Below are 13,977 nucleotides of genomic sequence, written 5' to 3' on the forward strand. Positions count from 1 at the left end.
TCATGCAAGCCAAAGGAGCCCTTACAGAATTACTTCAGTTACAGGTAGGTGTCGAAGAAAACTTTGTGTGGTTTGTCCTACTCCTGCCACGATGTCGTACACCTCACCTGGGCTGCTCCATCGACAAAAGCATCCACCAAACCAGACATCACGACTCCTGACTGTCTTTCGCTGCCTCAGATCTCCTTTCCTACCACCGGCACCCACCGCAATGGCATCACCATCATCGACTCAGCAGGTGAACCTGAGGAGTACACGGTTCCACAAGAGTGGTCGCATTCTTTCGTTTCTACTTATGTTATGCATTGCTTAATATTACCTGCTATTTTATCGTCCTGTTCACCTCTTAGACTCCAAGTCAGGTCCACATTAATGTTCAAACTTGAGTTCTAAATTACTTGTGGGGCAGATATCGAGGCAACAATGAATAGTATCTCTGTCTAATATCTGGTTCACCTAGAGTATGCTATGTTGTTCATCTTGGGTGGGAAACAAATAGTAAAGCAATCATCATCTGTGTTTTTATTAAATTAAAGCAATCATTAGCCTGCTATCATTATTTTTGGATCCATCCATTGGTTGTTACCATCACTCTAGATTTCTGCATGCCCTCCTTACATAATCACACTATATTTTTTCGTATGCATTTCAGATATTGTACACAGTCATGCTGAACATGTAGAGAAAAAGAGAAGAGTTCCATGGCGCGGCAATACAATGTCATGCAGACATCGCTCCATGGTGGGTTCAATGGAAAACCCTCCCCCCTCTCCAAATTGTAATCCAGAGGAAGATATCTGTTCTGAGGTGGATTCAGACGCAACTGACCACTCCTATTTACCCCCAAGGTGTTTGCTCTAACTTGGCATGATGATGTTAGTCATATCATGCATATGTTGCCTTGCAGCGCCTACTTTCGACATCATATATGTCATGTGCTTAGTTTAGACATGTTCTGTAATGCCACCTGTTTAGTTTCTATATCATATATGGGAATTATGTAGTCTTGTGTCTTTTAGCCAGCCATAATATATGTGAAATGTGCAATGCCATCCTGTTTAACCAGGCACCATATATTTGAATGATATCTTGCCCATCCGTTTCTTCATTACATTTCCATTTGTCGACAATGTTTGTACATTAAACTACTCTTCTTGTGAATTAGCCATTTGAGTGGGTGATGGAAAAATTTGGAGTGAAAACAAGGCCTTCAGAGTAGACAGTGCTACCTGTCGAAGCAAATCTCTTGCTGCGTCCCGATAGCTCCTTAGAGATGGATTCGGAGATAGATCATGACCAGTCCTATTCCCCCACCGAGGTGTATGCTCTAACTTGGCACGGTTATACTGCTCATATCATGCATATGGTGTCATGCATTGCATAGTTTAGACATCATATACACAATATTCAACACCATGTTCTTAGTTCAGACATCATATATGCGAATGCCTCTGCTTAGCATATAAATCACATATGTGAATTAAATCATGCGATCCTGATTACTTAGATAACATATATGTGAATTATGTCATGCGATCCTGTTTAGTTAGTCATCATATCTTTGAATTATGTTATGGTATGCTATCCAGTTTAGATAGACATCATATATGTGGAATTATGTCATGCTATCTGTTTTAGTTAAACAATATATATGTCAACTATTTCATGCCCTCTTTTTTCCATATTATCTATTGCATCTGTCTCTCATACAATGTATGTATTTCAACTATGTTTCCTGTTTATCAGCCATTTGAATTGGAGCGGGTGATGGTAGTATCTAGCGGAGTAAAAACATGGTCTTCAAATAAAACAATGCTACCTCTTGGTGGAGATAGCACCCCGGTTGTACATGCACGAGAACCAGCCCTATCACACATAACCCAGACTCTCGCAGATTGTACCCCTACTGCGATGGACAGAGAACCAGCTTCACCAAATCTAACCCCAACCCCAGCAGATAGTAACCCAGTTCCTGTTGACACAGCACCATCTCCACCACAGAGCTCCCAAGCAAGAGCAGTTAGTAAGGCATCTCCAGTGCCCAAAGCGCCAGTACTACGGTGAACCCCAACTCCACCAGTTAGTACACCTATTCCTATGGAGGAAGCACAACCAGCCATTCGTAGTTTAGCATCTATCGCATTTGATGTTGTTAAATCCTATGTGCGTATCTTCCCATCATGGAAATATTATACTGAAGATGAAGGAAAATGCCAGTTGCAGGTGTTTGTCTAGGAGTTATGTGTAAGTAATGTTATTCATGGCAATTACTTTGCTTTGTCCCATACATTCTACGTCCATGATGGTTATAATACAGCAAATTTTCCCATTTTTCTCTATAGAGAAGGACCGATTTGGAAACTCGGGATGAGGTAACCTGTGCTAATACCTCTACTATCTTCAAGAATGCTTGGTGACAGTATCCGAATTACCTGAAGAAAACGTACTTCACTGGCAAAGAAACTCATCAAGTTCCCTTACGTTCTCCTAAGACACATTTACTAGATGATGACTGGGAACGCCTTGTTCTGTACTGGTCCCGAACCAAGAATGTGGTAAGGTCTATGAGCTCATTTTTTAAGTACTATATGCTTGCGTCTTACTATACTCTGTTCATGTAGAACAAGTGGTTAAACCTAAAGAACAACTATTCTCATTTAAGATTCTATTGCTATCGTGCATACTGCTTTGCTCTTGTATGACTTTATTTACTCATACAAACTTATTTTTAAATTGAAGGATCCAATCGAAACTCCAATGGCACAATAGGTATGTTTACGCATGTTTCTTTAACAGGTTTGCTCTTATAAATAGCTCTGTTGATTTCAATTTCAATTGTGTATATAGTTGACTTCTCATATCATGCACATTACTAGCATCACAACAGAGCCAATAGTGTTGTTGTACATGTAGACCCGTGGTACCCATCTAAAGCCTTGTTGTGCCGTGTAGTTTCCCACGCTGTGTATTCTTTCAGTGCTGCTTTCTCTTGAACTGATATGATTTGAACCGTGTCTCTATTTTGATTTGGCAAGACAATGCAGTGACCATAGGAAATAGATATATGTTTGTTTGATGCTTTTATAATGTACTACTTGGCAATAGAAGACTTGGTAGTTTAATCTTATCCACCTTACTAATGAACTGGTTCAACGAAATGAGTTTCATATACTAGTACATGCTAAACCAGTTATGTGTCTGCTTGTTTCTTCTTTTAGAATGCTAACAGAATATTGGGGAAGAGTGCCTTATTAAGCAATGGTAAAGGAAGTAACGCAGATAAGGTTCAGGATAGTGAGACATCCTTGTTGGTCTCCAACAAAGCTGATAAAACAGCTAAGGAAAACTATCTTGAAGACAGTGAGACAACCCAAAATTCTTGTCTTGGTTTAGTGTTCGAGTTACTGGCCACTACCGCTGGCACAAGCTATTCAAACTCACTGTGTGAATCTGTTCGGTTTCTTGAGTCTCAACTACAAGCTGAAAGACATCGATCAGCTGTGCTACGACAAGAAGCGAAGGACTGCGGAAGTCCCTGGAGCATTCAGATGCATACTTTCTGGTGCAACAACAAGCGTTGGAGGATATTAGCGCCAAACAGGACAATGCTAATAAGCTCGCTGAGCTTATTGCCAGCTTGGTTGATACCCAGGATAACGTTTCTTGAGCTCTTCTGAAGTTGTTTCAGTTATGGACTTGTTTTGCAGCCACGTTTATTTGCACTGGTGGCCAATTTAGACGGCCAGTGTATGTAATATGCTGCTTTGTTCCCTATAGTTGCACTGGTGGCGAACTTTGATGCCCAGTGGATGTAATATGTGTAATCGCTGTAATAGCCTAGTCTTAGTTGCTTGCTTATTTATTTCCTTATTGTCTTGTTTACTTGTTTGCTTGTAGTCATTGCAGCTCTTTTCCGCGTTTTTCTAGTGGCCACAATAACCTATTTTTGGTAACTAGGGCACAATAACCATGGCAACACACGGACTATTGTAACCATGGGCCTCGTGCGGGCCGTAGGATCCATGGGCCTTCTACGGGCCGTAGGATCCATGGGCCTTCTACGGGTCGTATGATCCATGGGCCTTCTACGGGCCGTAGGATCCATTGGCCTTCTACGGGCCGTAGGATCCATGGGCCTTCTACGGGCGCGTATAATCATTTCGCCAAACATGGGCCGTACTATTCGTGGACCATAACGGGTCATTAATAGGCCGTATTTGGTAACGCTATGAAAACAGCCCAACGGGTTAACGGGCCACAAAGGGGCCGAATGTAACCACGGGCTAAATTTGGCCCACAAACGGAATAGGCCAGTAACGGGCCTAACTAACCGAATTCTAGAAATGAGCCCAAGAATAAATGGACCCTTAGAAGGCTGAAAGTTAACACGGGCTGGAAACGGCCGTTAATGGGTATAAAGCGATACATTGTTCATTATGGGCCAGTTTCATCTGAGGCCTTTAATGGGCCCAGAGTTACAAAGGGCCTTCTATGGGCCTAAAGACGTCATGGGCCATACATGGGCCATACATGGGCCGGAAGTTACAATAGGCTGGTATCATATTGGACGACCCAGATGATGCTACCGGGCCAAATTTTGGTAGGATGTGAGTTAGCGGTATGTAAATGGGCTATATGCGAACAACCTGTTAACAAGCTTTCCGTGGGCCAGCCCGCTACCTTTTGACCAAGTCAAAGGGGCCGGCCTTTTCACTAGAATGGCCGTCTGTTGGGCCATGCCACGTGTCGATGAATCACAGGCGCCTTCGGTCCAATGAGTGGATGACATCTGTCCCAACGGTGAGCCGACACGTGGTTACTCTGGCCATTGAGAATTTTACACGTGGAAAATCCCCATTGGTCCGGGCTGTTAACGGGTTATCAGAACCAAACAGGAACCCGATAGCTTAACGGCGACCCGTTACGGTTGATGCCACGTGTCGGTCACCCTTGACGAAAGCACTTCTGTGACGCGTTATTTATCGTCATGGAAGTGGACACTTCCGTGATGATAATTTTGCTAATGTCATGGAACACTTCTACGACAGCACAGGTATAACTATCTTGATTCTGTCATAAAATCGTCATGGATGTACATGCATGACAGAAAACGTGACCTACTGTGACAAACACGTATCATCACGGAAGTGTATTTTTTTGTGGTGGCTTCTGACTGTGCCAGCGGCGACAGCACCACGTCCTTGCTGTTGCGAGGCGGCCATTCTGATGGCATGGTGACATGGTGACATGGTGAAGGCGCTTGAGGGCCAGCGGCTCGGTTGGGCGCAGCGACCTGGTCGACTCGCCCCGGGGGAGGCGTACGCACCGCGTTTGCTCCCATGGCGGGGCGGCCGGAGGATGGCGATTCGCCCCGGGCCGAGCGCCACAACTATGGTTGTGCCCGTCGGTGAGGGAAAGGGGCACAGATGGAACAATCCCTTCGCCCGTACCTCGTGGGGCATGGCCACCAGGATGTTGGTGATGCTGCTCTTCTCTGGCGTCTCCTGCTCTTGCTTCGGCCGCGGGGGATGTGGTGCCGGCGCTGCCTGCTCCGACCACATCCCCAACAGCGTCCATGTCCTTGCGCTCCTTCGCATCTTCTCTTGCATTGGTGGCCATAGGCAACGGAGCCTTCGAGGTGGACGGGTGAGCTGAAGCACCGGATTTCTTCTTGGGCGCCATGGTCGACGACGCCGTCGAAGATGAAGATGGCGGTGAAGATGATGCGCTACTCACGCTCTCAGGTTCGCGCAAGTGACGCCCCTACCTGGCGCGCCAAAGATGTCATGGGAAACCATGACCACCTATGGGACCAAGGGTCCCTTGCTGGTTCGGCGGGGGGATGTCATGTTGCACAAAGAGCAGAAGAGCATGGGGCAGTACGGCAGAGATCACACGAGCAATTTTACCCAGGTTCGGGCCGCCGTGAGGCGTAAAACCCTACTCCTGCTTTGGTGGATTGATGGTGGAAAAATGGTGGTGGTCGTAGTTCATTTGCCCGGCAGGGTTGCCTCGTGGCGAAACGGCTACGAGCGTACAAAATATGAGGTGGTGGATTCACAAACACAGGGTCCAACCCTTTCTAAGCTTGCCATGGGCCTCCTTTTATAGGCTAAGGGGTCACCACAGTGGCCAATCAGTCATTATGCATGGATAAGATAGCAAATAGTGCTATCATACCTAACTCTGCAGGCTGAGAGGGCGCATTAAATGCGCCGCTCTACATCACTTTGTCGCTTGCCCGGCTGTTTTGCCAGCTTTGTGCATGCTCGCTGACACGTCGCAGGACGGGTGTCGTCTGTAGGTATCTCCTGTAGAAAGAGGCTGCCATGTGGCAAATGGCTGCCACTTAGTCACTTTGCAGCTTGACACCACACCGATTGACGACGTGCATTGTGGTGAGGTGGTTTCGCTTCAGCGAGTCCCGGCAGGCCTTGCCGGGGCGTCTTGGGGGGTTTTCTTCCAGGGGTGACCCCCTCCTCGCCAGGCTCGCCTGCCTGGCAAGGAAGGCTTTTCTCCTGGTGGTTTCTTACTTCTCTGGCTTGGTCTTGGTCCTCTTGATCTGTATGTTGGTCCTTTGAAGATCTTGGTCTTTAGTACTTTGGCCTAGTCCAGTGCTGTAATCTTGCTCCCGTGCATGTGCATAGTCTGGGCAACGGACCCAGGGTTTGTTGCACCGACACCTTCTCCCTACAAGGTGCAGGGGCTGGTGTTCTTCTTGTTTCTCCCACTGGGGAACACCTGAAGTACGTCGTCCAGATGCATTTACCCCGGGAGAAGGCTACCAACAATATTGCAGAGTACGAAGGGCTCCTTGCTGGGTTTGGGATTGCAACAAATCTAGGGATCAAGAAGTTGATCATCCGCGGAGACTCACAACTTGTGGTGAGACAAGTCAACAAGGATTACCAAAGTCCATTGATGGAGGCATACATTAAGGATGTGAGAAAGCTGGAGGAGCGCTTCGAAGGATTGCAAACAGAGCACGTACCCCATGCGGAAAATAACATTGTTGATCATCTGTCGAAGTGCGCAACACAAAAGCTCCCTGTGGAACCAGGAACTTTTGTTCTCCATCTTACTCAGCCCTCCGTATCCCCGTCAACAATGGCCGGAAAGAGGAGGAAACTGGACTCCGGCAGGCCTCTCCCGGTAGAACCTCTCGAGGCTCCGGCAGAGAGCTTGCTGGGAACAACTCCCCTTCGACCGCTAAGCTGCATCCTCCCGCCAGACCACTGGTCCCCGCGGTCGAGGAGTGCACTCCCGCGAACGAGGAGGTGCCGCTAGTCCTTGTTGCGGAGCCTCAGGCTCCAACTTAGGCGTGACACATAGTCCATTTCCTCCAAACTAGGGGATTTCCCGAAGAGCAAGAAAAAGCTGAAAGAGTAGCCCGGAGGGCCAGTATGTATCAGTTTGTTGACGACATGCTGTACAGAAGGAGGCCCGAAGGTGTCAAATTGAAGTGCATTTGCCGGGAATAAGGAAAGGAACTGCTGGCAGAGATACACAAGGGTATGTGCGGCTCACACATTGGATCGAGGGCTCTAGCTAGAAAAGCCTTCCGGCAAGTATTTTACTGGCCCACAGCCCTCCAAGATCCAGTTGAGTTTGTCACCAAATGCGAACCCTGCGAGTTCCATTCCAAGAATATCCACCTGCCTGCCCAAGCTCTTCAGACAATCCCTTTGTCATGGTCGTTTTCGGTATGGGGCTCGACATCTTGGGTCCTTTCCCCCGTGCTACCGAGGGCTTTGAATTTTTCTTCATTGCAATCGACAAGTTTACAAAGTGGCCGGAAGTAGTGCCCGTGAGAAAGGTGACTGCTCAGTCAGCTATCAAGTTCTTAAAAGGATTGGTGTGCTGCTTCGGAGTCCCTGCTCGAATAATCACCGACAATGGCACCCAATTCACGAGCCACGCCTTCATGCAATACGTTCATGCCCTCGGAAGCAAGATCTCATTCGCCTCTATTGCTCATCCATGGATCAACGGGTAAACTGAGAGGGCAAATGCTGAAGTGTTGTGAGAACTCAAGACGAGAACATTCGATAAGCTACAGAAGTGTGGCAGGCGGTGGATCGACGAGCTGCCGGTGGTTCTTTGGTCCCTCAGAACTGTTTGGAAACGTAGCATGCAATTTCAAAAAAAAATCCTACGCGCACGCAAGATCTATCTAGGAGATGCATAGCAATGAGAGGGGGAGAGTGTGTCTACATACACTCGTAGACTGAAAGCGGAAGTGTTTGACAACGCGGTTGATGTAGTCAAACTTCTTCTAGATCCGACCGATCAAGCACCGAACGTACATCACCTCCGAGTTCTGCACACATTCAAATCGATGACGTCCCTCATCCTCTTGATCCAGAAAAGGTGTCGAGGAAGAATATGAGTTCTGTCAGCACGACGGCGTGGTGACGGTGATGGTGAAGTGATCCGCGCAGGGCTTCGCCTAAGCACTACGAAGATATGACCGGAGGAGTAAACTATGGAGGGGGGCACCGCACATGGCTAACAATTTTTGGGGTGTGTTCTAGGCGCCCCCTCCCCACGTATATATAGGTGGGAGGGGGAGGGGTGCAGCCATGGGCGCCCCAAGTAGGAGGAATCCTACTTGGGGGCCTCCTCCAATTCGGCCTCCCCCCTTCCTGTTTTAGCCGGAGAGAAAAGGGAAGGGGAAGGAGAGACGGTGGAGGGGGGACGAACCCCTTCTCCTTCTCCAATTCGGCCACATGCCTAAGGGGGGGGGGGGCGCCACCCCTTCTGGGCTTGTGTGCTCCCCTCTTATGGCCCATATGGCCCATATCTCCCCCCAGGGGTTCCGATAACCCCCCGATACTCTGATAAATACCCGATACTACCCGGAACACTTCTGGTGTCCGAATACTATCATCCTATATATCAATCTTTACCTCTCGACCATTTTGAGACACCTCCTCATGTCCGTGATCTTATCCAAGACTCCAAAGAACATTCGGTCACCAAATAAGATAACTCATATAATACTAAATCGTCATCGAACGTTCAGCGTGCGGACCCTACGGGTTCGAGAACATGTAGACATGAGCGAGACACCTCTCCGGTCAATAACCAATAGCAGAACCTGGATGCTCATATTGGTTCCTACATATTCTACGACAATCTTCATCGGTCGAACCGAAATGACAACATACGTTATTCCCTTTGTCATCGGTATGTTACTTGCCCGAGATTCGATCGCCGCTATATACATACCTAGTTCAATATCGTTACCGGCAAGTCTCTTTACTCGTTCCATAATACCTCATCCCGTGACTAACTCACTAGTCATTTCCTTTCAAGGCTTATTATGATGTGCATTACCGAGAGGGCCCAGAGATACCTCTCCGATACTCGGAGTGACAAATCCTAATCTTGATCTATGCCAACTCAACAAACACCTTCGGAGATACCTGTAGAGCATCTTTATAATCACCCAGTTACGTTGTGACTCTTGGTAGCACACAAGGTATTCCTCCGGTATCCAGGAGTTGCATAATCTCATAGTCGAAGGAATATTTATTTGACATGAAGAAAGCAATAGCAATAAAACTGAACGATCCTAATGCTAAGCTAACGAATGTGTCTTGTACATCACATCATTCTCCTAATCATGTGATTTCGTTATCAAATGACACCTCATGTCCATGGTTAGGAAACATAACCATCTTCGATCAACGAGCTAGTCAAGTAGAGGCTCACTAGGGACACAGTGTTCGTCTATGTATTCACACATGTATTTACATTTCCGATCAATACAATTCCAGCATGAATAATAAACATTTATCATGAATAAGGAAATAAAAATAACAACTTTATTATTGCCTCTAGGGCATATTTCCTTCAAGAACGACACCAAATCGAGCTACCGAGCAGACTCCCTTCTCCCTAGTCTATGGGGCAGAAGCAATTATCCCCACGGAACTCATTTACGGGTCACCTCGAGTGCTTGCCTACGATGAAGTAGCGCAGGTACATCACCGGCGTGACGACATTGTGCTACTCGAGGAGAACCGTCTCTGGGTTACTACGCGTGTTGCATGCTACCAGCAAGCCCTGCGTCGCTATGACAGCCACAAGGTTCATGCTCGGAGTTTTGAGGAAGGCGACCTTCTCCTTAGGTGCGTTCAGTCCGCCAAGGGTACAAACAAGTTGACGCCGAAGTGGGAAGGCCCTTACCAGGTAGTATGAGTCACCAGACCTGGCGCAGTCCATCTGGAGAACGGAGATGGCATTCAATTGCAAAAGTCATGGAACATTGAGCATCTCCGCAAGCTCTACCCGTAAGGCGCAGCTGTCGGGCCCTGCCCGGCAGCCACCCTTTTATACAGGCTTTGCCTCTATTGCATGTAACCCCTTGTACAAAGCCATACGCAGACCCTGAGCAACAGAGAAGTAAATGAAGCGTTGGGGGCCCCGACAAATTGCATTCATGCATAAGCATATCGTGAGCATAGCATGTTCATGTAGACAAGATCACATGAGGCATCATTTTGATTTGCACCAAACTGCAGGCTGCTACCGTGGATTCAGTCCCAAAGAGGAGAAGAGAAGACAAGCGTAAATCCCCGGCAAGTCCAAACAGATAAGTCCTCTCTCTTATCCATACGTGTTATGTAAGAAAAAACTTGTGCATAAGAAAACCTTGCCAGTTATAAACTTAGGTCCTCCCGTGCCTTGACTCGAATGTTGCTTCGGCCGGGGTGGTCATAGTGGCCTTTGATGAGAAGGTTTGGTGGGGGGCTGGTCCCTCTTTACAATTTGTGCCCGGCAGGCCTAGCTCCGCGGCAGCAAACTGAGGGTACTGGTAGGATAGCCTGCCGGGAAAACTTGTTTACTCGAGTGTATAGAGGCATTCTATCTCTACATGGACATGTTACATGCACAAGTGCCCGACAAGGTTTTTCTTTTTCATTATTATGCGGATCAACAAGTACAGACCTTACAGAACGCAAATATGGATAAAAGAGATTACATAATTTGAACTAAAGTTTGGCAAGTGCCTACACATCTTAGATTGGAAAAAGATAAGTGCCCATTAACCCCTCTTTCTCATTCCACCTCCCCCAGGTATTGCGGTGGGAAGAGAAGAGCGCAGGAAGAGTGCCTGAGTAAACGCCCTACCCGATTCCGTAAGGAGATTGCCGGGCACAGCCTGACAAGATCAGGAGTGACGAGGCTACGATGGAGAGGGGCGGAAGGAGCAGCTCGGCGGTGCCCTGGTCACCACCTCCAGGACCAGCAAGAAGCCCCAGCACGAGCACCGGCGGGGAGAATCGCGGAAGCTCAGCTGGAAGACTGCTCAATTAGGCGAAGGCACCAAGAGAGCCCCCCTGCTTGGCAACCCGGAGGCCAATGATGATGGTGCCGGGGAGGGAGGGGAAGAGCGGAAAGATGGGGTGGCAGGTTGCCAATAGGAGACGAAGGCGTCGGTGCCATCGTACAACGACCTGACGCCCTGCCACCCGCCTTCTCCGTCTTCCCTAGTTCTTTCTTCATCACCACAACTCCAGGAGGACGCCGGCCCCTCGGGCCATCACCTCCCCCGGAGAAGCAGCAAGCGATTACGGCGTCCGAGGCTCGTGAGGGGCATCACTCCCTGTCGCGGGAAACCACGGCCACCTATGGGACCAAGAGTCCCTTGCTAGTTCGGTGGGGGGATGGCACATTGCGCAAAGAGCAAAGGAGCGTGAGACAGCATGACAAAGATTACACAGGCAGTTTTACCCAGGTTCGGGCCGCCGTGAGGCGTAAAACCCAACTCCTGCTTTGGTGGATTGATGGTGGAAAAATTGTGGTGAGCGCAGCACGCTTGCCTGGCAGGGTTGCCTCGGGGCAGAACGGCTACGCGCGTATGAGTACGTGAATGAGTGGATTTGCCAACTATGGGTCCAACCCTTTCTACGGTTACCTTGGGCCTCCGTTTATAGTCCAAGGGGTCACCACAATGGCAAATTAGTCATTGTCGGATGTGGGGTTCCGGCAAACCCTTAAGGTTCGAACACTTGGGTGCGCGCGAAGTCTTTCCCTCCTACCGATCTATGCCCTAGCTCACTTAAGATCTCGCGGACGAACTCGTCGAACTCGCAACACAAAGAGACACAAGATTTATACTGGGTTCGGGCCACCGTTGTGGTGCAATACCCTACTCCAGTGTGGTGGTGGATGGATTGCCTCTTGGGCTGATGATGAACAGTACAGGGAGAAGAACAGCCTCCTGAGGTTGAGGTGTTCTTGTGCTTGGTGGCTTAGCGGGTGGGAGCTGGATGAACTGCTCGATGCCCCTACTGTGGTGGCTAGCTCTACTTATATAGGCCCTGGTCCTCTTCCCAAATGTTGAGCGGGAAGAGAGCCAACAACGGCGGCCAAATTTGAAGGGGGACAACTAGTACAAGCTATCCTGACAAAAGTTGTCTTCGCCTACGAAAGGCTCTGGTGGTGATGCCGTCCTGGGCTCCATGATGACCTCCGTCTTGCCATCCTCCTGGTCTTGGTCTCGTTGCACCGATATAGCAACCTTTGCCTGATGCCTCGGTACTCCTCGCCTGCGCTGGCCTCCTTAGCACCAAAGAGGAAACAAGGACGCTGCGCGCGCTGGCGCCCGCCGGGCGCCAATCGTCATGGCTCACGTCACGAGAGCCACGTGAGGTTTGCCCCGCCTTGATATCTCCGCTCCTCGTGAGCCTGCCTGACTAGGCCACTCTTGAGGAGGTCTTGCGTCGCCTGCGTCGCGAGGCTTGGCCCCTCACGAGGGTCTTTGATGCCTTGTTGATGAAGATGGGCCGCACGGCCTGCTGACTTAGCCATGCCGTGGGCCGCAGGCAGGCAAGTCTGGGGACCCCTGTTTCCAGAACGCCAATAGTAGCCCCCGGGCCCAAGGTGCGCTCGGGCTTGGCTTCGCGGCGAAGCCAAGGGTCAAGTACGGAGCACCGCGGGCCCCAAAAGCCTGCGGCCTCGGTTGACGCGTGGTGGTTGATTGGATGTGGGCGTCTCCGCTTCTCCACGCTGCCTCGGCAACTGCACGAGTTAACAAGTCCCTGCGACATGCAAGGAAAACCATCATTACCTGCTATCGTGGGAGGCGCCGGTTGGGCTTCTTCTATTATAAATGGGGAGGGGGGCGGAGCCCCTGTCGGCCATCTCTTCCCCGCTTGCTTGCTTCTTCCCCCTCGCTCCATTGCTTGCAGTGCCACCGATGGCGCCACGAAGGAAGTTCTCTGCCGTCGAGAAGGGAAAGACCCCTCACGAGGGACCCAGCTCCCCGGCGCCCAAGCGCGGACGTGGCCGCCCGCGCAAGCACGCCGCGACCCCCGCCGTGGCCCACTGTCGAAGCGGCGCCACGGAACGCGGAGGGGGTCGTACCAACCATGGCGGTCCAGTCGACGAGGGGAGGCGTGCTATGGTGGCGCGGCCCCCCGTCCGTGCTTCCATACGGCGGAGGCGTCGCCGGAGTTTGTCGTCTAGTCGGAGAACCCGGCCGGCAACTTGCTCCAACTTCCGCGCTTCTTCGCCAGCGAACTGCCGGTCTCTGGCCCAGGCGGACTCTGGTTGCAGGCGGATGGTTGCTGCAACAAGGCCTCTTAGGTTGTAGTCGAGACTTCCGCCGCGGGCAACGTAGCCCTGGCCCGCGGCTGGCAGACGTTCGCCTGCGCGCGCGGCCTGGGCAAGCAGTGCACCCTCCACTTCAAGTACGATGGTGGATCGACCCTCTATGTGAGGGTGTTCGGGGAAGATGGTCGCGGCGCCGTGTGCTGCCCCGAGGTGAACGACGGTGAGGAGGTGCTCGGCCTTGGGGACGGTCGCGACGAGGATGAGGGCGAGCCTGCCCTTGGCGGCGACCGTGTCTCGTCCAGCTATGGCGGCTCTTCCTCCGGCGACAGCTGCAGCAGTGGCGGCTACGACCAACAGCCGCGCCGTCGCGCCCGCTTTGAAGGCGGCAGTGGGTCATCTCGTCGTCGCGCC

Source organism: Aegilops tauschii, chromosome 3, assembly GCF_002575655.3.
Source record: "Aegilops tauschii subsp. strangulata cultivar AL8/78 chromosome 3, Aet v6.0, whole genome shotgun sequence".
NCBI lineage: Eukaryota > Viridiplantae > Streptophyta > Magnoliopsida > Poales > Poaceae > Aegilops > Aegilops tauschii.